Source organism: Elephas maximus, chromosome 23 (genome assembly GCF_024166365.1).
Source record: "Elephas maximus indicus isolate mEleMax1 chromosome 23, mEleMax1 primary haplotype, whole genome shotgun sequence".
In the NCBI taxonomy this organism is placed as follows: Eukaryota; Metazoa; Chordata; class Mammalia; order Proboscidea; family Elephantidae; genus Elephas; species Elephas maximus.
In genome coordinates, this window is record NC_064841.1 from 24,167,849 (window position 1) to 24,193,789 (window position 25,941).

At 35.9% G+C, this 25,941-nt stretch overlaps 1 protein-coding gene and 1 non-coding gene across 25 annotated transcripts in view; both read right to left on the reverse strand.

Moving 5' to 3' along the window:
• NAALADL2 (N-acetylated alpha-linked acidic dipeptidase like 2) overlaps positions 1 to 25,941 on the reverse strand; it is a 1,621,055-nt gene that overhangs the window by 162,077 nt on the left and 1,433,037 nt on the right. The gene's annotated exons all lie outside the window — the stretch shown is intronic.
• LOC126066624 (U6 spliceosomal RNA) lies at positions 9,145 to 9,253 on the reverse strand. The gene has a single exon (XR_007515204.1). It is a non-coding gene; the product is annotated as a U6 spliceosomal RNA (small nuclear RNA).

Genomic DNA, 25,941 nt, shown 5'->3' on the forward strand with positions numbered 1-25,941 from the left:
CACCTCCCCTGTAAGGTACTTTCATAAGCATCCTACGCTCATTTTTTTGAAGTAACATGAAAAAAAAAAATTGGCATAGCGGCGCTTACAAAAATACCTCATGAAGGAGGGGCCTGGTTGGCAAACAGGCATAGAAGGTGTGCATTATTTGTGTAAAGATACAGTAAATTAAATAAATATTGTACTTTATTTTACATACATAATGTCATTAATACTTTGCTTACATCTGCTTTCTAAATATAAATATAAAAATGAAGTTAACTGTTTAAAATAAAATAAAAATCTAGCCAAAGAAGAGATTACTCAAAATGAAACACTCAGATTTAAATAAAACTGGTGGTAAGCAGCTGATCCATTTCAATTAAAAAAAAATAAACAGTTGGAAATAACTGTTACAGAAAAAGAAAGTAATAATTTCAATCCCTGTAATACAAATAACAATACAAACATTAACAATCAGGGTTTGAGGTCAGAGGAGGATATAATAAGCATCCTATTTTAAACACTTTACAAAGCAGGGATTTAAAATACCTCATCTTAAATTGAAACAGGTAGCACAAAGGAGCATAACAAATCTAAATTCTCTAATTTTTTCACAATTATTTTCATAATAAAGTAGGGCTCTTTCAGGAAGTAATATATGTTATAATACAGTAAAATTAAACATAAAACTCTTCTTAATCCAGCATGTAAAAACTTCATTAAACCAAACCAAAAACCAAACCCAGTGCCGTGGAGTCAATTCCAACTCATAGCGTCCCTATAGGACAGAGTAGAACTGCCCCATAGAGTTTCCAAGGAGCGCCTGGCAGATTCAAACTGCCGACCCTTTGGTTAGCAGCCATAGCATTTAACCACAACGCCACCAGGGTTTCCATGTCATTAAAAGCTTTTATCTATTCATCAATCTCTATCATTCCACCTATACACATTTATTGGGAGATTGTTAAAAAAGCATTCACAAAATATTAACGGTGGTTATTGAGAGGTGGATTTGGGTTATTTTCTTTTTTATTTAAATTATTATACTCCTCTATAATATCTAAAAATTTTATAATAAGAATCTACCAAAAACATTGGTTTTTCTGAGGAAAGGAACCATGTGATAAAGGGATATGGCTATGAGGAGATGGTTTACAGTCTGAAACTTGGTAACTTGAAAAGATTTAATTTTGTGAACATCTTAATAATCCAAAAAGTAAAATAAGTTAAAATTATTTTAGTGTTTTTTTTTATCCCCCCTCAAAAAAAAAAAAAAAAACACTCATTAGTATTTAAAACCTGTTGAAATTTGAGGTCCAACTACTCCAAAGGCTACATGGTTATTTTGATATGTGGATATATCAACATAAAGCCCTTTACAGAACTAATTATAAAATAAATTTTCATGACTGATAAGCAGGAACATTGTTTTTTCATGAACAGTGTTATTTTTACAGGGATTTTTTTTTTTTTTTTTTTTAATATTATGTAGTTATCCACCTCTGTTTAGTGTGAAGACACAGATTTTCCTTTGAGTAGTCAGGGACACCATTGTCCAGTTCAAAATAAGATGTTTTTGCAATGTGAACTGGCTGTAAATTGTTTAAAGGCCTGTACAAAAGCCTTATTCTGAGAGGAGAGAATACAAAGGAGTGTACCTGGTAAACGGATATTTGGTGCAAGTAAGGCAAAGTTAGAAGGTGATGACAGAGTGAACCACCTGGATATATAACAGACAATAAACAGATATCAAAAGGGAAACACCCCTGTAAGATCTGACCCGTGCTCAGTATGAAAGATGACATACATTTCTACTAAACTCATTGGCGTTCCTCATAAAATAACTGTGGCTTGAATTGTACCAATACAACTATAAATGAGGAAACCTAAGCAGGATGACTCCAGTTTGAATCTAAGAATTTTAAGAAAACAATCTATAAACAAAACATCTTACATAACTCAGAATAGCCTTATATAATACACTTAACATAAATTTTCAAACACCTTCTTATATTTACAAGCCCATCAGCAGATTTATAAAATCTAAGAGAGCCACAAATCATACTAATAAATCCTGAAGTAAAAATACTTTTGATTTACAGATCTTTGCTGTGCACCTTATGGATAAAACTGATAGATTTATAAATCAATGTTTTTGGACCCATGCCGTTGTGACTGGGTTTACAAGTCCTACCTCTCTCATTTTAGCTCAGGTTTCTGATTTATGAATCCTAACCGGCTCCTTCATCTACTGCTAGTTCAGTCTTTTGAAGTTCAGATTTTGTAATGAGTTCCTGAAGAGGTTATGCAATTTACTTTTCCTTGTCTCACTTTTTCTGAAGTAAAAAAAAAAAGAAAACCTTATTCCCTTTGCCCAGCTGCCAAGTCAAAGTAGCCCTGTTCAGCAAGATTTTCATTTATAGGCACTAATAGATTCTTTTTTCCATAGAACCCACAGGATAAGAGGATCAACTTCCCATTACTAGAACTACACTTCTGCAAAGTCAAGCCAGAGTCAGTATCTATGCATACTATTCATTATCGGCCACTTTGACTTAGTCATGAACCAATGTTCCTGGATGGGGTTAAGATGAAAATGTACTGCTGGCAGTTTCAACCAAGCACCATTAAGAAGCCAGCACAATTTCTAAAAATGATTAACTCTTGACTCTAGTTCAAGTTCTAATTCAGCAACATTTCCCTTCCTCAGCAACTACTGCTCCACTTTTTTTTTTTTTTTTTTTTCTAGTGCCATCTATGCTTCAATAATTAAAATTATGTTTAAATCCTGAAATAGCAGTGTTCTGAAGGTAGGAAAAAAACGATCTCTTAGCACTAAAGCTAGACATTGCCTTAGAATAAAAATATAATTTCATGAGAAATTATCTAAGAACAAATTTTGGCAATATAACTTACTATTGTAACATAGCAGTGAATTGAAATAATTTAAACTCATTAGATAATCACTGGAATTTTCAATGATTTATACTGAATAAGAATTAGAGAAAAACATTTTCAAAAAATCGTAAAATCACCCCCATTATTCAAGACAGCTTTAAGTAGTCTGCATTTTGGAAACATAATTTCCTTTAAAAAAATAATTTAGTCTACATAATTTGTCCTTTTCTAACAAGAAATGATCTTTCTTTCTAGATAATTCTAAAGGGATTTAGCTATTTAGTTCTAGAAGGCTGACAACCTTTTAGCGTGTTCTCTGAAATGGCTTGTAAAATTGAGACAAAAATCTCCAGGAGAAAGAATCGTCTTTGATTTCTAAGGATTAACTTCTTTGGACAAATGAAAAAAACAGCTGAAAAAGCTATAGACTCACTCTTAATGGAAATTAAACATGTCAGTGATATTTTCTTCATTATCTCAACATATAACAATAGATTTGTCATGTTAGCATTATTTTAACAACAAATCCCAGGATACCTGGAACTATGATTAAAAGGAAAGACAGTAGACACTGGTAACTTTAAGTGAAAGCAGTAAGTTAAATTCATAAAAATAAATACTATTGATGGGGTAAGCATAAACCTTATTTTTCTTAATTAATGTAGAAGGTTATTCATGCACCTCAATTTCAGAAATATCCAGCAAAATACTTCAGAGGGCACTTTACGTTCCAACAAAATGGAAGTAAAATTCTGCAGAAATTTATAGAAGAAATGAAAACACTGTATTGCAACAGTCCAACTTGCAGCTGATCATGGACGTGGTGCAGGACTGGGTAATATTTCTTTCTATAGGGTTTTCATTGGCTGATTTTTGGAAATAGATCAGCAGGACTTTCTTCCTAGTCTGTATTAATCTAGAAGCTCCTCTGAAGTCTGTTCAACCTTGTAACAACATGAAATCCACCACCAACAGATGGTTAGAGGCTGGCTGTGCGTGCAATGCTTTCACTGCAAATGGACCCAGGCCTCCCACATGGAAGGCGATGATTCTGTCGCTGAACCAGAGTTACAATCTCATTTGATTAACTTAGAGCAGTCTGCAAAAACGTTTTCATTCTCACTCAGTGAATAAAAATGCGTATCATTGTAAACATTCCAGAGAATGTGATGAAAGCTTAGATGATGATTCCAACACCACAAATCATTTTGTATCTGATAGATCCCACGTTGTAAGTGAGCACTTGGCCTAAAAAAGGCGCATAGCTCTGGATGTCGTATACTACAGTACTTTGTTTAAAATAGATTGTGACATCACTTTAAAGTCATAGTCATTAAGTACCTTTAACTCACATGAAATCATAACTAGTAATGAAGAAAAAACTGAAATATGTCACATTTAGTTTAGGTCATACTTTTGCTCAACTGCTTTAGGGTGGGGATGGTGTTAGAGACACATGTGGGAACATGAGATAATAAATACTTTGGTCCTAATGACTTTCAATGGGCTGTAATAGAATAGTCTGTTGTCTAAAACTTTGGTTAACTCTCCCAGAGTAGAATCCCTACCATTGTTTAATACTCTCTTTCTCACTTCAAAGTCAGCTGGTTCATACAGTTTACTTTCCCTAGATTTGGATTCTTAAATCTGCTACTGTGTGATCTTGCTTCACTTTAATATCTTTAAGCTTATGTTCCCCTTTGATCGAATGGCAATAATAACACCCACCAAATAAAACACATGATTCAGTACCTGGAACATACTTAGAGCTCAATAAATAACAGCTGTTATTATCAATAAAAGTTGGTTATAAACATTCAGAAAATCTGCCTTTGAAAAAAAAGAATGTCACAAGCACAAAGATATGAGGCTAGCTTGCTAATGTATTCAAGCCCTCTTGGTCTTTAGTTATTCATTATACCAAATGGAAAACCGAGGCAGTCTAGTTATTTTGGCAAAGAAATACTATTCTCTTCATGTACAAATAATATTGACATCTCTACTGAAGCAAATCCTGATGAAGAGAAACTGGCTGTTGCACAGAAGACGGCAATAGCGAGAAAGGTGCAAAAATCCCATTAGGATTTGGAGGCAGAAACAAACTTAATATAAACTAACGAGAATGGCTTGACGTATCATTTCCTTTCCCCCCATTAATGTTTCTGCGCGTTGTGTGATTGCTGTTATTTGTTCTGTGGTCACTTAAACAAGAACAAAGCTCATTCACATGTAGTACAGCTACTGGCTTTAGACAGTCTTGTTTTTGTGCTTCGAAAATGAAAATATCAGAAAATGCAGTAAAAGCAGTCTGCAATACTGAAGTTAAATTACAATGCTATTCTTAAGATTACCATAATAGAGCAAACATTAGCTCATAAAAAAGATATACGGCCATAGCATAAAACTTATCAAATATCATGATGGTTCTCCTTCTGATAGCTGCATAAGCCAAACTTAACGGGACATTATGGCATTTTAGTGATTCTAATAGCAACAAAAGCTCATTGTAAAGAAGAAAGACTCTAAAAAGACTAAGGTAATCTGTTTTCTCCATCTTGCTGCGTAATTATTAGAATAATAAACTCCAACTAGAGGCCACATACAGTCGAATGAAATAGTTCCTCTGAAGAAGGCGGAAAGGAATAAGCAATTCTTGCCAGCTGAAGGAGGGCATATTATTAAACCAATATAATTACTGCAACTGATCAGTGCTGTGTACGATGATGAGTACAGTTTCCACAGTGCAGACCTAAGCATCTAGTATGTAGTGAATGTCCATTAATTAGTCAAGCTATAAACCAGTAAATTAATCGTGCTCAATTCAAGTCCTACTCATGGCAACCCCATGTGTGCAGAATAGAACTGAACTCCATAGGGTTTTCATGGCTGTGACCTTTTGGAAGCAGATTACCAGACCATTTTTCCAAAGCACCTCTGGGTGGGTTCCAATCACCGGCCTTTTAGTTAGTAGCCAAGTGCTTAACTGTTTGTGCCACCCAGGTACTCCAAGTCAAATGATAAGTGAATTGTATTAATACAAATTCTCTGTGAATTGAAACCATGGTGATTTCAAGGGCATCAATATCAATAAATCCAATAATTCAATCAGATGCTCTGGGTATCCCTAATTATAGAAAGATAGGCAGAAGGAAAAAGACATCCTCTTGTCTAACCCATCCTTTTGTAGCTAAAGACATAGAGGTTCAAGGCTATGTAAGCACCTAAGGACAACAAAGACCTGAATGTCAAAAGCAAGCCTTACATTTCCTATCTTCCAGCCTAGTGTTTTGACTGCCGAATCTGATATTTACACAAAAATTATGACATTGGATCTTTGTGGCCCATTCTCTCATCTTAATTTCTGTGCCAGCATCAATAAAAATACTATCCTGAGAAACAATGAGAATTATATACCATAGCAACAGAAAAACAACAACCCATTGTGAGGGACTTCAGCCACCTTCTTCATTTCCTCATCATGAAACTCAGGTAGACAACAAAAAACCTTTCCTAGTTTAGAGATGAGGAGATAGATTGAAATTTTAAAATTTACAATAATTTGGATCTTTGCTATTTTCCTCCTCTGAAATATTTCGGCTGGGATCCATGTTGGATTTAGAAGCACCTGACTCAGGGAAATCAGCCAATTTAAGTTCTCTTTAGATTTTTTTTCCTTTTTTCCTTACCTCCACAGATCTGTTAACTTCTGCAATTTTGTTCACAAAAGGAAACATCTGAAAAATGTATATAAAATCTAAAAGTGGTAGCTAATAGCTGCAATAGGAATAAATACATCAATTAACTCAAGATCTAGTACTATTACGGTGTTATATTTAAGATCTTATCTTCAGTATTATTGAAACTTGAATTTCTAAGCCTACCTAAAAACAGGATTTGTTTTTTATTCACCCACTTATTTATATTAAAATATAATCTATACTAACAAAGTGCTAACACTTCCAACTGTAAGCCGAAATCAATATTTAAGAATTTCATATTCACCTGAAGTCATATTTCTATGACTTCATAGTTATACTCCAGGGACTAATTCTGCTGTCTGCAAAGCTAAGATAACGAGTAAAACAAAACCAGGAACTCTTTCAGTGGGCTCATGGTGGGTAAGAATGATGTTCTGCATTTAAATTTTCAAGCCAAAGGTTTTTTTTTTTTTTGGTGCCTGGACACACTCAAGTTTTCGGAATAGGGGCTTTTTCTTCTTTTTTTTTTTTTAACCCTCTATCATCTCTTGGGTTTGGTTTGGTGGGTTTATCATCTCTTGGTTAGCAGAACAGTTTCTGTGAGAATATTGCGCTTCTATAGCATGGCTAGCAAAATAAAGACTTAATAAATTCACACGTGCAAAGGAGCCCTGGTGGAGCCATAGTTAAGTGCTCAGCTGCTAACTGAAAAGTTGGTGGTTCAAACCCATCAGCTGCTCTGTGGGAGAAAAGACCTGGCAATCTACTCCCATAGAGATTACAGCCTAAGAAACCCTTCGGGGCAGTTCTACTCTGTTAAATAGGGTCACTGTGAATTGGAACTGACTGGACAGCACACAACATGCGCAAGTATCATACAGTGTATTCCAGGAAAAGCGTGCTGTCCTGAAAAGAGGATCTAATGAATGAATCTAGGAATCTGAGTTCTCATCCTCCTTCTATCCTCTCATGGTGAACATCAAAGTTCTTATCTGTAAAATCAGATAGGAAAGACAACATGATCTCTGAGGTCCATTTCAGCTCCGAAATTCTGATGCTCCATTTAATAAAACCAAAACCAAACTCATTGTCATCAAGTGGATTCCGACTCTTAGTGATCCTGTAGGACAGAGTAGAACTTCCCCATAAGGTTTTCAAGACTGAAAATCTGTATGGAAGTAGACTGCCATACCTTTCTTCCGTGGAGTGGCTGATGGGTTCAAACCACCAACCTTTCAATTAGCAGTCTAGCACTTTTGCCATTGCATCAACAAGCAGTCTTGTGCAGTGGGGAAAAAAGCCTGGGGTTTAGGAAATCTAGATTATAGATTATATTCTTGGTATTCTCCCAAGCCAGTTTTGTAGCCTTGAATGAGTTTCTTAACCTCTTTAATTTTTAGTTTTCTGATCCATGAAACAGGGATACCATCATCTCCTGCCTACTTCAAAACTCATTCTGAGGAACAAGAGTTTGAAAATAAGATAATATACTAAACATTTTTAAAATGTTAAGATGCTATCATAATGAACTGGAGAGATATATATGTTTATTGTGCCAGGATTTAATAACATCAGAATTGATTCTAGCAGTGATGTTTTAAGAAAAAAAAAAATATGATGGAAACACAGAAACACAACAGAAATTTCTATTTGCAATTCACCTTTCTATGTATTTAGAACTTTAATACTTCCCTAGCCTATAATTCTATTAAGTTGAAAGATTTCAAAGATTTTTAAGTGTTACTCTCTAATTAAAGTTTTTAAGTTTGGAACTGAATACGTTTGAAACCCGTTGGAAGAAAAAAAAAAAAAAACACTGGTTTCAAGTCATGGTAATGTGAAAAAGTATATTTAATAGTTTATTTCCAAACTAACTGGAATGTTTAGATGTTGACAAATAATTGTTTTAAAATATGGCCTAGTAACTGTTTGTTCTGTGTCACCTTGCATATAATCTTGATTACACCAATGTTATTTTCTTATTGTAAGTTTCAAATTCCACTGAGGTTACATCATGAACTTTGATGGATGAGCTAGACTGCTGTGTCTGTCTGGGCAGGTGTGAGATAAATTGCTGGGCAGGCTATGATCTTTGGGCAAATTATTCTCCTTGACTACAATATATATCGACGAGCTGTGTCAGTGTTCATATACACACTTGTCAGTTGCATTACCCAGGTGATGAAAATACAAGTTAAGGGACCATCAAAATGAAGAGGGAGAAATTCACTGTGTCATAGGAAATTAGTAAAAGAGCCATCACCTTAAGCTGGAAACCTTATGAGGTAAAACCTTTGGTAGGTTTTGACACAGAAAAAATTCAAAGCACTTAGTCTCATATAAGTAATTATATTTTTCCATCTCAATCCAAAATTAGTTTTACTTAATACAAATGAAAGAGAGCATTACAATCATTTAGGATGTTTTCAGCAGGAAGGAGTAGGTAGAAGGCTTTTACTTTCAACTAGATAGGTTTTGACCACTCATTCAAATTAAGAACTCTTTTTTTTAAATTTTTATTGTGCTCTAAGTGAAAGTTTACAAATCAGGTCAGTCCCTCATACAAAAAAATATGGAACGCTTCATGAATTTGCGTGTCATCCTTGCGCAGGGGCCATGCTAATCTTCTCTGTTTATGGTTCTAATTTTAGTATATGTGCTGCCAAAGCGAGCACAAAAACTGTCTTTTTATTGTTTTAATATAAAAAATAAGGTGATTCATGAGCTCTATAAAAGGGATCTTTAGAATACGTAAATACTCTATTCAAAGTTCCTTTCAGCAGATGTACAAACTATGTGTTTAGTAGTCAAGTACTACTAAACATGTCACAGATACAGCAGGAGATTTAAATAAATAAATGAGTGAATGAGTAAACAGACAAAAATATGCCTTCCTTCATGAAGCTTGTCTTTTATAAAGTAACACTTGTATGTTTTTGCTCCCTAGTAAAAGCATGACTTAATCTTGGTTTCAAGAGATAGACTAATAGCTATGCCACACACACACACACACACACACACACATACGCTATATAGATACAGATATATCTACATCTAAGAAAACAGCTCGTTTAGGAAGAATCCAGATGATTCTCGACAATTTTGTGTTTTGTCAAACCAGCTCCCGACCAATATTCTATACTTCATAAGGCCTAAAAAATACTCATACTCTTCCTTCAGTCCAAGCTGCACTGAAGGCATTGGCAAAAAATAAGGCTCCAGGAACTGTCGGAACACCAATTGAGATGTTTCAAAAAACAGATGCAGCACAGGAGGTGCTCACTCATCTATGACAAGAAATTTGGAAGACAGCTATCTGGTCAACCCACTGGAAGAGATGCATGTTTGCACCCATTCCAATGTGCTCGAGCATAACAACAATTGTGAGGATGGCGCAGGACCAGGACCACGCAGGGTGTCACTATGAGATGGAACAGACTCGATGGCACCTACCAACAACAATAACCCATTCCAAAGAAAGCAGATTCAATAGAACATAGAAATTATTGAACAATAACATTAATATCACCCACAAGTAAAATTTTGCTGAAGATCATTCATTCAATAGTGGTTACAGCAGTACATCAACAGGGAACTGACAGAAAGTCAAGCCGGATTCAGATAAGGATGGGGAATGACAGATATCATTGCTGATGTCAGATGGATCGTGAAAGCAGAGAATACCAGAAAGATGTATACCTGTGTTTTATTGATTATTCAAAGGTATTCAACTGAGTGGATCATAACCATTTATGGATAACACCGTGAAGAATGGGACTTCCAGAACACATAATTGTCCTCCTGGGGAATCCGTGCTTGGACCAAGAGGCAGTCATTCAGACAGAACAAGGGGCTACTGCATAGTTTAAAGTCAGGAAAGATGTGCATCAGAATTGTATTCTTTCATCATAATTATTCAATCTATTTTATATTTTACCTATCAATCTACTAATCTTTCCATATTCCTTAACACCAGCTAAACACAATCTCTACTTGGACAGAAGAAAGTTAGCCAGGCAATCTAAAAAATAATGTATCACCCTTAATGACCAGTAAACAAATTTAAAATTAGATTATTTTGCCCCAAGCCAGATATTTTTTCTACAGAGTAATTAGCTACATTTGCGGAACTTTTGTGAAAATCTCAAGAGACTGTATTGTGGGTTGTATAACCCAGAGCAACCACTGTATTTGGATTACATAATCCGTAGTAACTGCAGCAAGTGTGAAATGCATACATGGAAAATATCTCTGAGGTTATGATGACATGATACAATGTTAATTTCATCCAATCCAGTAGTCCAACTAAAGAGAGTAATTTCAGAATCTAGAAAGCTTGAATGCTTATCTTCAGTCACTTTCCTCCAAGGAATATCAACTTTAGTCTTTAGGAAATGAATAAAGATATTAGAGTGAGTTCTTTGGCAGAGATTGTAACCTGGCAACACTGGTAAAGAAATTAAATCCAGTATAATGAGTATTCCTTTCTGACTTCCTTGTCAGTTTCTCTTCTAATCCAAGCCTCATTTAGTAAACACTTGATAAAACTTCATTCTGCTTAGAGAAAATCTTGACATTTCGTTTTAATATCTTCATTCTGAAAACTAGATAAAAATTATAATAACAATAGAAAAGTAGGAATTATATAATTTTACAAAAATGGAAGGCTATTTTCCCTTTTAATTCCTTTGATATTTACCTTATATTTAGAGATCTATATTTACTTTTAGCACACACTTTAGAGCAACTAAGCTTTTCACTTAGATCACTTTTCAGGGCCCCATTATTGTCATTTATTTACTTGAATAATTAAACAAATACTGCAACATAAAGACAACCTTCTTAATAAGTACTCAGGCTTCCAGAATTCCAGCAGAACTTAGAACAAAGAGTTAAGTAAGAGAGGGGCTGAAACCCACAAGAAAATAATAATGATAATGACATTCTAACACTTTTTTCCTGAAGTCACTTTGAAATACTAGTTTGGGTGACTTTGAACAAATTACTTAACCTCACTGATGCCTTAACTTTCCTATATGTAAGAAGGGAAAACAATCTCATTTTCAAAGTTAGTGGGAGGGGTAAATGATACATGACGGTGCCTGGTCCAGTGTCTGGCACATAGTAGGTGCTCAGTTATGGTGACCATTATTATGATATGTCAGGAAGATGCACAATATTGAATCTATTTATTTGATGTAAAGCAAGCTCTCAGGCATGACACGATAAAGCATCTGCTTTTAGAAGAACAATTTTAAGTGAGCAAGTTCAGTGACGCTTAACGAATTTGGCTACCATTGCTCCAAGACCATTAAGCTTTCAGCTTCCTTCCTATGGAAAATCATGGGGAAGGAGTTTAAATTTCTTTCTAGAAATAGTCATTTAGCAGTTCTCCGAAGAGATTACTATGTTAAAAAAAAATTTTCATCCTAAGTATGCTGTTATACTGACTGGCAAAAATTGGACACCACACTAAATACTTTCAGCTGATGAAGTTATAACTGAATATTTTTTTAATGAGATATTAGACAAACTTCCTGACAGTGAATTCTCATGGGGCATATCTGCTCATCTTATTCAGGACTATTTACTCTGAAAATTTTCAAGTATAATGAATTATTCCTTAGCTAAACAGAATATTATATTTATCAGAGAAAGTTCATTCCTTTTAACTGAGAGGTGATTTTATATGGAATTAGGTATCAAAGAACTATGCAGATTTGGCAATATCTCAAATAAGTCTTATGTGAATATCTCTGAACTTCCACTCAAATACCTTTGAGTAGTGGGACTATGCCTGTCTCTCATTCACAATTTTAGCAGGAAACAAATGAAACAGCAGTCAAACCCTCAGATAGTTATTACTACTAAAAAATAAAAAATGTTATCTACTTAGGCTGAGAGGGATATAGGATACTGAATCGATAATAGTGTGCTAGACTAAAAGCCAGCATCTTGAGAGTTGTCATTCAGCTCTGGAATTAACTAGCTTCACAATTTTAGTCAAGCCATTTCCAATCTCCATACCTCAGCTGCCCTGTATGTATGATTAGGGGTTAGAATAGAACACTTCTAAAGCCCCTTTGAATGGGCTTAAGAATGACAGTAGCAAGCCATTTAAGACACACAAAGGACATATTATTTGCTTTCATTTTCATATTAATTTTCCTTCCACAGGGAACCAACTATAAATTTCCACATCTATAGCACGCATCAGCAAAACCTTGAAAAAAGAAAATGGGAATATAATAGTAGTCGAAAGTAATATGGAAGCCTGAGCTGGCACTTTACTTTAAGAGGAGCTTTTTACTTCTTTTTTAAATACAACTGCAGTGTCCTTTGTTTTATAATACTTAACTATGAAGTCCTGCTAGATATTGTTGGGATAAGAGGCAACTTCTCTTGCTCACGAAAGTTTCTGCGATTTTCAAAAGCTGTTTTTTAAACAATCATAAAGAATATATCATATAATCCAAATTAGTGCTTTTCACTATTCAGGAAGGAACACACATAAGAATTATAAAAATTTTATATTGTTTGACAAATTCTGAGTAACAAAGACATACATATATATATCTTTATATTATATATATATCTATACATATATACTTTTATGTATAAATATATGTATTATATAGTATAAAAAAAAAAAAAGACCAAAACCACTGCTAGCAAGTCGATTCCAACTGATAGCGACCCTATAGGACAGAGTAGAATGGCCCCATAGGGTTTCCAAGGAGCAGCTGGTGGATCTGAACTGCCGACCTTTTGGTTAAGAGTATATATACAAAATCTGCATATATATATATCATTTTTTAAACAGGTCCAATGAAATACTGAAATGTGGCATCACAAATAAAAAGCATGGGATTTCTGACAGGAAAATGGCTTTTTTTCTTTCTTTTTCTTCTCATTTCTCAACAGCAAGCATGGCATGAGTTTGGCTATAAGACTCTTCACCAGTTTTGACACTAATAACTATATTACTTTATAGTATTTTATGCAAGACTATAGTGTCCTCCTGAACTAAGACTACAACTATAAGTTTGTGGCAAAACATTTTTTGCATATTTTTACAAGAATAAAAATGATATTCACATTTTTAAGTGTATAGTACCACTAAAAGCATATATGTGTATATCATGTATCTATCACATCTTTATAATCACATACAAAGTCATACTCTAGAGACGCTATTTTCCATTTTCAAAGATGGAAAATAATACGCAATGGTATATTAACACTGTGACACATTTTAACAATCCATGTCATCTGTGAAGCACAACACTCCCATAATGAGGGATGTGGGTGGGTGGGTGGGTGAGGGGTTACTGCCAACAAATTTTTAAAATCCTCCTTAATTTCATAAGCAAAATAAAGAAAAATATCTTGAATATTTCAATCATCTTGGTATCTTTTTCTTTCCCTCCTCCATATAAGTAATTAATAGATATATTGACAGAGAGGCAGAGCCAAGATGGCGGAATAGACAGAAGCTTCTGGTGAGCCCTCTTTACAACAAAGACCTGAAAAAACAAGTGAAACAAGTACATTTGTGACAAGCTGGGAGCCCTGAGCATCAAACGCAAACTTTGACAATGAACTGAGGGGCAGGGGGAGGAAGAGACAGTTCGGAAGTGGAGAGGCATTACCGGACCTGAATCATGGGGAGCCCTCAGGCACCATTCCTGGAGTGGCGGCGGCGGTAGCAGGCTGGTACTAGCGTTTGGCTGCAGTCTCCTCAGGGAGAAGCAGCCAGTCACACAGCCTACTCACACCTCTGGAACCTGAGGAGAACGGCTCTCACAGGAAAAGCTAAGTACTTGCATGTATTTTACAGTGCCCCCCCACCCCCAAGTCGGCTTCAGTGCCTGAATCCCTGGGCCTGAGATAGACCCTGGTGAGCACCTACAGCCATCCTCCCTGCCTTGGGGGAGGAAAAAATTTGCAACTGGGGGGAAAAGATAATTTGCTAGCTCCATGAACCAGGGGAGCTGAGGACAGATGCAGCTCCTGTCCAGGCATAAACTGTCCGTGGACCTTGAGCACCTTTCCCTTCTGCATGGACCTATGTGGGCCTAGTTTGGGAGAATAGGCCCTTGTTGGCAAACTCCAACCATTTCAGCTATGTGGTGGAGAAGTGGGTGTTTGATGTTTGACATTGCTTTGCCTATTAAACAAGGTCCTCACCTACTCACGTCAGGGACCTAAGGACTGGTAGCTCCACTCAGATCACCCAGCCACCTGTGACAGGGGTCCAAAGATAACTGGTACCTCCCAGGCCTTTCAGCCAAAAACTCTGGGTGCCCGTGGTCCCTCTGCAGAACCCACCCACCAGCATACTCTAGGGAACAGAGATGTGTTTTCCTTAGAAACACTTGGGGGTCGGTTCTCAGCCCTCTGCCTTGTCCAGAGCATGACCCCCTGCTGCAATCAGATACCGGTATATACGCCAATCACCCCTGCCCCTCTAAGACCGTAGGACAGAGCCTGAACCACATACTTGATGATCATCTACCTGGAAGCCTGAGATGAATTCATACAAGAAAACTGAATGGACTCCTAGGCTGATATACCTGATAACAGCTCTAGCCAGCTGGGGACAGGACACCAGAGCTCCAAAGGTGAAAATACTCAAGCTAACTCACTCAAGCAACCCAAAGGGGTATACCAAAACAAAACAAAACAAGCAGCTACAACACAGTAAGCAAGCATAAACTAATACAATAACTTACAGATGGCTCGGAGACAACAGTCAATATCAAGTCACATAAAAAAACAGACCGTGATCACCTCAACAGACTCTCAAAACAAAGAATCCAGGGGTCTTCTAGATGAAAGTGCATTCCTGGAATTACCAGATGCAGAATACAAAAGTTTAATATACTGAACCCTTCCAGAAATTGGGAAGGAAATGAGACAATACTCAGAACAAGCCAAGGAACACACAGATAAAGCAACTGAAGAAATTAGAAGGATTATTCAGGAACATAATGAAAAATTTAATAAGCTGGGAAAACACATAGACAGCAATCAGAAATACAGAAAATGAACAATAAAATTACAGGATTAGACAACTCAACAGAAAGTCAGAGGAGCAGAACTGAGCAAGTAGAAGCTAGAATTTCTGAACTCGAAGATAAATAACTTGGCACTAACATATTTGAAGAAAAATCAGATAATAGAAACTAAAAAAATGAAGAAACCTTAAGAATCATGTGGGACTCTATCAAGAGAAATAATCTATGAGTTATTGGAATACCAGAACAGGGAGGGGTAACAGAAAATACAGAGAAAATTGTTGAAGATTTGTTGGCAGAAAACTTCCCTGATATTGTGAAAGATGAGAAGATATCTATCCAAGATGCTCAACGAACTCCACATAAGGTAGATGTTAAAAGAATGTCACCAAGGCATATTATAATCAAACTTGCCAAAACCAAAGATAAAGAGAGAATTATAAGAGCAGCGAGGGACAAACGAAAAGTCACCTACAAAGGAGAGCCAATAAGAAAAAGCTCAGACTACTCAGCAGAAACCATGCAGGCAAGAAGGCAATGGGACGACATATTTAAAAAATTGAAGGAAAAAAATTGCCTGCCAAGAATCATATATCCAGCAAAACAGTCTCTTAAATATGAAGGTGAAATTAAGACATTTCCAGATAAAGACAAGTTTAGGGAATTTGTAAAAACCAAACCAAAACTACAAGAAATACTAAAGGGAGTTCTTTGGTTAGAAAATCAATAATATCAGGTATCGATCCAAGACTAGAACACTGGGCAGAGCAACCAGAAGTCAACCCAGATGGGGAAATCCAAAAAAGCAAAGCAAGATTGTAAAAAGAGAAGAAAAGGCCCCAAACAGGGTAAAAGCGATGTTATTACATAAAAGAAGACAACATTAAAATAATAAAGAGGGTCTTAATCATTTTTTTTTTTTTAATCATACACCTTCCATATGGAGAGGAAGATACGGTGATACAAAGAAATAAAAGCTAGATTTAAATTTACAAAAATAGGGGTAAAGAATAAGGTAACCACAAAGGAAACAAACTATCCTACTCATCAAAATAAAATACAAGGGAAAAATACAGACTTAGCAGAAACAAAATCAAAAACAACAAATATGAGGAAAGGACAACATATAAAAAAAATCTACTCAGCACATAAAATCAAGTGGGAAAAAGAAACTGTCAACAACACACAAACAAAGACCTCAAAATGTTAGAACTAAATTCATACCTTTCCATAATTACCCTGAATATAAATGAACTAAATGCACTAATAAAGAGACAGAGAGTGGCAGAATGGATTAAAAACAAGATCTGTCTATATACTGCCTACAAGAGACACACCTTAGAATTAGGGACACAAACAAACTAAAACTCAAATGATGGAAAAAAATATATCGAGCAAACAACAATCAAAAAAGAGCAGGAGTGGCAATATTAATTTCTGACAAAATAGACTTTAAAGTTAAATCCATCAGAAAGGATAAGGAAGGACACTATATAATGATTAAAGGCTCAATACACCAAGAAGATAAAACCATATTAAATTTTTATGCACCCAATGACAGGGCTGCAAGATACATAAAACAAACTCTATCACCATTGAAAAGTGAGATAGACAGCTCCACAATAATAGTAGGAGACTTCAACACACCAGTTTCGATGAAGGACAGGACATCCAGAAAGAAGCTCAATAAAGACACGGAGGATCTAAACGCCACAATCAACCAACATGACCTCCTAGACATATACAGAACACTCCACCCAACAGTGACCAAGTATACTTTCTTTTCTAGTGCACATGGAACATTCTCTAGAATAGAACACATATTAGGTCATAAAGCAAGTCTTAGCAGAATCCAAAACACTGAAATATTACAAAGCATCTTCTTTGACCATAAGGCCATAAAAGTGGAAATCAATAACAGGAAAAGCAGGGAAAAGAAGTCAAACACTTGGAAACTGAACAATACCCTGCTCACAAAAGACTGGATTATAGAATACATTAAGGATGGAATAAAGAAATTCAGAGAATCCAATGACAATGAAAACACTTCCTATCAGAACCTTTGGGACACAGCAAAAGCGGTGCTCAGAGGTCAATTTATACCAACAAGTGCACACATCCAAAAAGAAGAAAGGGCCAAAATCAAAGAATTGTCCCTACAATTTGAACAAACAGAAAAGAGAGCAACAAAAGAAACCCATAGGTACCACAAGAAAACAAATAATAAAAATTAGAGCTGAACTAAATGAAATAGAAAACAGAAAAACAACTCAAAGAATTAACAATACCAAAAGATGGTTTTTTGAAAAAAATCAACAAAATTGATAAACCATTGGCCAAACTGACAAAAGAAAAACAGGAGAGGAAGCAAATAACCCAAATAAGAAATGAGATGGGTGATATTACAACAGACCCAACTGAAATTAAAAGAATCATATCAGATAACCATGAAAAACTATACTCAAATTTGAAAACCTAGAAGAAATGGAGGAATTCTGAGAAACACAAAACCTACCTAAACTAACACAAACAGAGGTAGAACAACTAAATAGACCCTTACCAAAAGAGAAGATTGAAAAGGTAATCAAAAAACTTTCAACAAAAAAAAAAAAAGCCCTAGTCCAGACGGCTTCCCTGTAGAGTTCTACCAAACTTTCAGAGAAGAGTTAACACCACTACTACTAAAGGTATTTCAGATCATAGAAAAGGACGGAATACTACCAAACTCATTCTATGAAGCCACCATCTCCCTGATACCAAAACCAGGTAAAGACATTACAAAAAAAGAAAATTACAGACCTATATCCCTCATGAACATAGATGCAAAAATTCTCAACAAAATTCTAGCCAATAGAATTCAACAACATATCAAAAAAATAATTCACCACGACCAAGCAGGATTCATACCAGGTATGCAGGGATGGTTTAACATTAGAAAAACAATTAATGTAATCCACCACATAAATAAAACAAAAGACAAGAATCACATGATTTTATCAATTGATGCAGAAAAGGCATTTGACAAAGTCCAACACTCATTCATGATAAAAACTCTCAGCAGAATAGGAATAGAAGGAAAATTCCTCAACATAATAAAGGGCATTTATGCAAAGCCAACAGCCAACATCATCCTAAATGGAGAGAGCCTGAAAGCATTCCCACTGAGACTGGGAACCAGACAAGGATGCTCTTTATCACCACTCATATTCAACATTGTGCAGGAAGTCCTAGCCAGAGCAATTAGGCTAGATAAAGAAATAAAGGGCATCCAGATTGGCAAAGAAGAAGTAAAAGTATCTCTATCTGCAGATAACATGATCTTATACACACAAAACCCTAAGGAATCCTCCAGAAAACTATTGAAACTAATAGAAGAGTTCAGCAGGGTACTGGGATACAAGATAAACATAGAAAAATCAGCTGGATTCCTCTGCACCAACAAAAAGAACATCAAAGAGGAAATCACGAAATCAATGCCATTTACAGTAGCCACCAAGGAGATAAAATACTTAGGAATAAATCTTATCAGAGATGTAAAAGACTTATACAAAGAAAACTACAGTACACTTCTGCAAGAAACCAAAAGAGACTTAACATAAGCGGAAGAACATACCTTGCTCGTGGATAGGAAGACTTAACATTGTGAAAATGTATATTCTACCAAAAGCAATCTATACATTTAATGCAATTCCAATCCAAATCCCAATGACATTCTTTATTGAGATGGAGAAACAAATCACCAACTTCATATGGAAGGGAAAGAGGCCCCAGATAAATAAGGCATTACCGAAAAAGAAGAACAAAGTAGGAGGCCACACTTTACCTGATTTTAGAACCTATTATACCACCACAGTAGTCAAAACAGCCTGGTACTGGTACAACAACAGATACATGGACCAATGGAACAGAATTGAGAATCCAGACATAAATTCATCCACATATAAGTAGTTGATATTTGACAAAGGCCCCAAAACAATTAAATGGGGAAAAGACAAGTCTTTTTAACAAATGTTGTTGGCATAACTGCATATCCATCTGCAAAAAAAATGAAACAAGACCCATATCTCACTCCATGCACAAAAACTAAGTCAAAATGGATCAAAGAGCTAAACATAAAATCTAAAACGATAAAGATCATGGAAGAAAAAACAGGCACAATGTTAGGAGTCCTAATACATGGTATAAACAGTATAGAAAACATTATAAAGAACGTAGAAGAAAAACTAGATAACTGGGAGTTTCTAAAAATCAAACATCTATGCTCATCCAAAGACTTCGCCAAAAGAGTAAAAAAACTACCTACAGACTGGGAAAAAGTTTTTATCTATGACATTTCTGATCAGAGTTTGATCTCTAAAATCTACATGATACTGCAAAAACTCAACTGCAAAAAGACAAATGACCCATTTAAAAAATGGGCAAAAGATACGAATAGACACTTTACTAAAGAAGACATTCAGGTCGCTAACAGATATATGAGGAAATGTTCATGATCGTTAGCCATTAGAGAAATGCAGATCAAAACTACAATGAGATTTCATCTCACTCCAACAAGGCTGGCATTAATCCAAAAAACACAAAAAAATACATGTTGGAGAGGCTGTGGAGAGACGGGAACACTTATACACTGCTGGTGGGAATGTAAAATGGTATAATGACTTTGGAAATCGATTACGAGCCCAAGAGACAGAAAGGGCCACATGAACCAGAGACTACATCATCCTGAGACCAGAAGAACTAGATGGTGCCTGGCTACAATCGATGACTGCCCTGACAGGGAACACAACAGAGAACCCCTGAGGGAACAGGAGAACAGTGGGAGGCAGACCCCATATTCTCATAAAACCAGACTTAATGGTCTGACTGAGGCTGGAAGGACCCTGGTGGTCATGGCCCCCAGACCTTCTGTTGGCCCAGGACAGGAACCATTCCTGAAGCCAACTCTTCAGACATGGATTGGACTGGACAATGGGTTGGAGAGGGGTGCTGGTGAGGAGTGAGCTTCTTGGATTAGGTGGACACTTGAGACTATGTTGGCATCTCCTGCCTGGAGGGGAGATGAGAGGGTGGAAGGGGTTAGAAGCTGGTGAAATGGACACGAAAAGAGAAAGTGAAGGAGAGAGCAGGTTGTCTCATTAGAGGGAGAGTAACTGGGAGTGTGTAGCAGGGTGTATATGGGTTTTTGTGAGAGAGGCTGACTTGATTTGTAAACTTTCACTTAAAGCACAATAAAAATTATTAAAAGAAAAAGATATATTGATGCTCCCCTTGAGAATGGGAACCAGACAAAGATGTCCTTTATCACCATTCTTATTTAACAATGTGTTAGAGGTCCTAGCCAGAGCAATTAGGCTAGAAAAAGAAATGAAGGGCATCCAAATTCGTAAGGAAGAAGTATCTCTATTTGCATATGATAAGATCTTATGCACAGAAAACCTGAAGAATCCACAAGAAAACTACTAGAACTAATAGAAGATTTCAGCAAAGTACCAGGATACAACATAAACATACAAAAATTAGTTGGATTCTTCTACACAACAAAGAGAACATCAAAGAGGAAATCACCAAATCAATACCATTTACAATAGCCCCCAAGAAGATAAAATACTTAGGAATAAATCTAACCAGAGACATAAAAGACCTATATAAAGAGAACTACAAGACACTACTGCAAGAAACCAAAAGAAACCTACCTACGGAAGTGGAAAAACATACCTTGCTCATGAATAGGAAGACTCAGCATTATGAAAATGTCAATTCTACCCAAAGCAATTTACAAATACAATGCAATTCTGATCCAAATTCCAATGGCATTTTTTAATGAGGCAGAGAAACAAATCACCAACTTCACTGGAAAGGGAAGAGGCCCTAGACAAGAAAAACATTACTGTAAAAGAAGAACAAATTGGGAGGCCTCATACCACCTAATTTTAGGACCTATTATACCACCACAGTAGTGAAAACAGCCTGGTACTGGTACAGTAACAGGCAGATAGACCAATGGGTCAGAATTTAGAATCCAGACATAAATTCATCCACTTATGAACAGCTGACATTTGCCAAAGGCCCAAAGTCCTTAAACAGGGAAAAATGGTCTCTTTAACAAATGGTTCTGGAATAACTGGATATCCATCTGCAAAAAAGTGAAACAAGACCCATACCTCACATGATGCACAAAAACAAACTCAAAATGTATCAATGACCTAAATATAAAATCTAAAATGATAAAGATCATGGAAGAAAAAATAGGGACAATGTGAGGAGCCCTAATACATGGCATAAACAGTATACAAAACATTAGTAACAACACACAAACACCAGAAGGGAAACTAGATAACTGGGAGCTCCTGAAAATCAAACACTTATGCTCATCCAAAGAGAGTATAAAGACAACCTACAGACTGGGGAAAAAAAATTGGCTACAACGAATCCAATCAGCATCCAATCTCTAAAATCTATAAGATACTGCAAAACCTCAACAATGAAAAGACAAATAACCCAATTAAAAAATGGGCAAAGGATATGAACAGGCATTTCACTAAAGAAGACATTCAGGTGGCTAATACATATATAAGGAAATGCTCATGATCATTATCCTTTAGAGAAATGCAAATCAAAATTACAATGAGATACCGTCTCACCCCAGTGAGGCTGGCGTTAATACAAAAAACACAAAATAATAAATTTTGGAAAGGTTGTGGAGAGACTGGAACACTTATACACTGCTGGTCGGAATGTAAAATTGTAAAACCACTTTGGAAATCAATTTGGCACTTCCTTAGAAAGCTAGAAACAGAACTAATATACGATCCAGCAATCCCACTCCTCGGAATATATCCTAGAGAAATAAAAGCCTTCACACGAATAGATATATGCACACCCATGTTTACTGATGCACTGTTTACAATAGCAAAAAGATGGAAACAACCAAGGTACCCATTAACGGATGAATGGATAAACATATTATGGTATATTCACACAATGCAATACTACTCAACGATAAAGAACAATGATGAATCCATGAAATATAACATGGAGGAATTGGGAAGGCGTTGTGCTGAGTGAAATTAATCAGTTGCAAAAGGACAAATATTATATGAGACCACTATTACAGGAGCTCAAGAAAAGGTTTAACATAAGAAGAAAACATTCTTTCATGGCTACGTGGGTGGGGAGGTAGGAAGGGAGAGGGGTATTCACTAATTGTAGATAAGAATTATTTTAGGTGAAGGGAAAGACAAAACACAATACAGGGGAAGTCAGTACAACTGGACTAACCCAAAAGCTAAGAATTTTCCTGAATACAACCAAATACTTCAAGGGACAGAGTAGCAGGCGCAGGGATCTGGGACCCATGGTTTCAGGGGACATCTAGGTCAACTGGCATAACAAAGTGTATTAAGAAAACGTTCTGCATCCCACTTTGGTGAGTGGCGTCTTGGTTCTTAAAAGCTAGCAAGCGGCCATCTAAAATGCATCAATTGGTCTCAACCCACCTGGAGCAAAGGAGAATGAAAAACACCAAAGACACAAGGAAAATATGAGTCCAAGAGAAAGAAAGGGCCACAAAACCAGACTCCATGAGCCTGAGACTGGAAGAACTGGATGGTGCCCGGCTACTACTAGTGACTGCCCTGACAGGGAACACAACAGAGAATTCCTGCTGGGGCAGGAGAAAAGTGGGATGCAGACCTCAAATTCTCATAAAAACTAGACTTAATGGTCTGACTGAGATTGGAGGGACCCCAGAGGTCATGGCCCCTGGAATCTCTGTTAGCTCAATACTAAAACCATTCTCAAAGCCAAGTCTTCAGACAAAGATTAGACTGGACTATAAAACATAAAATGATACTGGTGAGGAGTGTGCTTCTTAACTGAGGAAGACACATGAGAGTATGTGGGCAGCTCCAGCCTGGAGGCGAGATGAGAAGGCAGAGGGAGACGAACTGGTTGAATGAGCACAGGAAATACAAGGTGGAGAGAAGGAATGTGCTGTCATATTTTAGGGAAAGCAACTAGGGTCACATAACAATGTGTGTACAAGTTTTTGAATGAGAAACTGACTTGGTTTGAAAACTTTCACTTAAAACACAATTAAAAAATGCAAAAAAAAGATATTGATAACTAAAAAAAAGGCTATTAGAGAAAAGCAGGCTTTACTATTCATGATAATGAGAGCCCACTGAAATCAGTAGCTAACCCTTTCAAAATATTTTAGGTATAAGAAAAGCTATATAATCATTTTCATTTATTACTAGATAAATAGGAATGAAAAAGATGACTAACAGGCTAGCACCACATTGAGATTTGAGGTATTGTGTCTCATCTCACTGTTTCTGCTCATGAACTTTGACAAAAAGTAAGACTTTTAGGTCATGAGAAAATATGGCAGTCAAAATTCAGAAAGAAGTTTTGCTTCTCAAGAGCAACCTTTTCTTTTGTTGTTTCCTTGTCTTGCTTTGTGCAAGGTCTTTTAAAATATATTAACAGAAAATGAGTCACATAGTTAAAATATATTACTAGAAAACGAGTCACATATTTGATTTAGAGGCATATGATTCTTAACTACCTGAAGAATTCGTATTTAATATCTGACAAAATGTTAAGACTGTAGTATACAGAAATCAGTTTTAGCAGAATGCTAAGGAATGTACTGGAAACATCCCAAATATGTATCTATTATGGCAAGGTTTGTATCTATTATTGGAGAAATAAAAACAAATTTCTACCTTAAAAAATCTAGTCGGTTGTGGTGAAGGACATGTCTAAACTCTTAACAATGTTTGGATTCCTGTTCCTCTTATGTCGGTCCTATGAATCCCAAGTGACTGCTGCTGTCCTATCTTTAAATAATAGGAATCCTCTGAACTCACTTTTGCTTTGGATTAGCTGTGATAAGAACCTCTCTAAAATGAATTAGACTGAAACCAAGCAGTCACTTCTCACAAAAGCTCATGGCAGTAGATTGTATCATTTAATCGTTAAATGCTACATGTTCCTTCAAGCTCATAACATTGAGTAAAAAGACTTAAATCATACCACAAATATTTGACACAGGCTTCCTTCTTATGTTACCCTTGAAAAGTTACTTTGATGTGCTCATTCTACTCAAAATAACTTTTTTTTTAATTTCACCAGACTGATTCAATAATTTTCTTCCATTAGATCGAGAAATTCCATTGAGTATAGTTAAAGGCAGTGCAAATTTCAATTAGCTAAAAGTATGAATTATAAAATATTTTAAAGATAAATTTCCCAAAAATGAAAGAAGAGAGGACATTTAATAAGCATAGGCTATATAAACGATGCTACAGATGACTTATAGACACTTTTCCCAATAACTTTTTACTTGTCTTCCCAACAACCTTGCGGATGTCATTCCCGCTTTACAGATGATGAGCCGGACTCAAAGGCATTAGGTCACTTGGACAGGCTCACTCAGCTGACGTGAAGTAGAGCTAGGATTTGAACCCAAAATTTTCTGACTCCAATGGCCCACATGGTTTGAGCTGTAACACGAAACAACACCCACTCCCTCAGAAGTATGCCCTTCCTTAATGCATCTCTCAGATCATCTAGGTGCCAACGATCTTGAAAAGAAAAAGAGAAAGACGTTTCATTAAAAAAAAAAAAAAAAAAAAAAAAAACTAAGAAGTTTAACTTTGGATGAATGAAAAAAAAAATTCTCTAGGGCAAAATTATTTTCAGAGAGGGAACTTTTTTTCTCGAAAGCAGAAAGGTAAGAGACAACATTGACAGGGAATCCAGAAATTAAGGATCATTTCAGGGGAAGAAAAGGACTGAATCTTAGTGAAAACTGGCTAAGAATTGAAACTGACAGTACTGAAATGATTTAGGGACACATTTTATATAAGAGAGAGCTTTTTTTTTTTTAACATCTTCATCAAGGTAAAATTTACACACCATAAAATTCACCCATTGCAAGTATAATTCAATGACTTTTAGTAAATTTTAAGGACATCCATCTCCATAATCCAATTTTAGAATATTTTCATTGTCCCTCCCCGAAACTGCCTTCAACCCCTTTGCAATCAAACCCTGCTGCCACCACCAACACCAAGCAACCTCTGCTTTCTGTCTCTATAAATTTTTTTAGACACTGCGTATAAATGTAATCATATAATATGTAATCTTTTGTGCCCGTATTATTTCACTTAACGTAATGTTTTTGAGTTTCATTCATGTTGTATCAGTATTTAATTCTCTTATTATTGGACAGTTTACTTGTACAGATATACCACATTTTGCTTATCCTTTTACCAAATTGATTGAAATTTAGATTGTTTTTTAGTGTGAGGCTATTTGGAATAATGCTTCTGTGA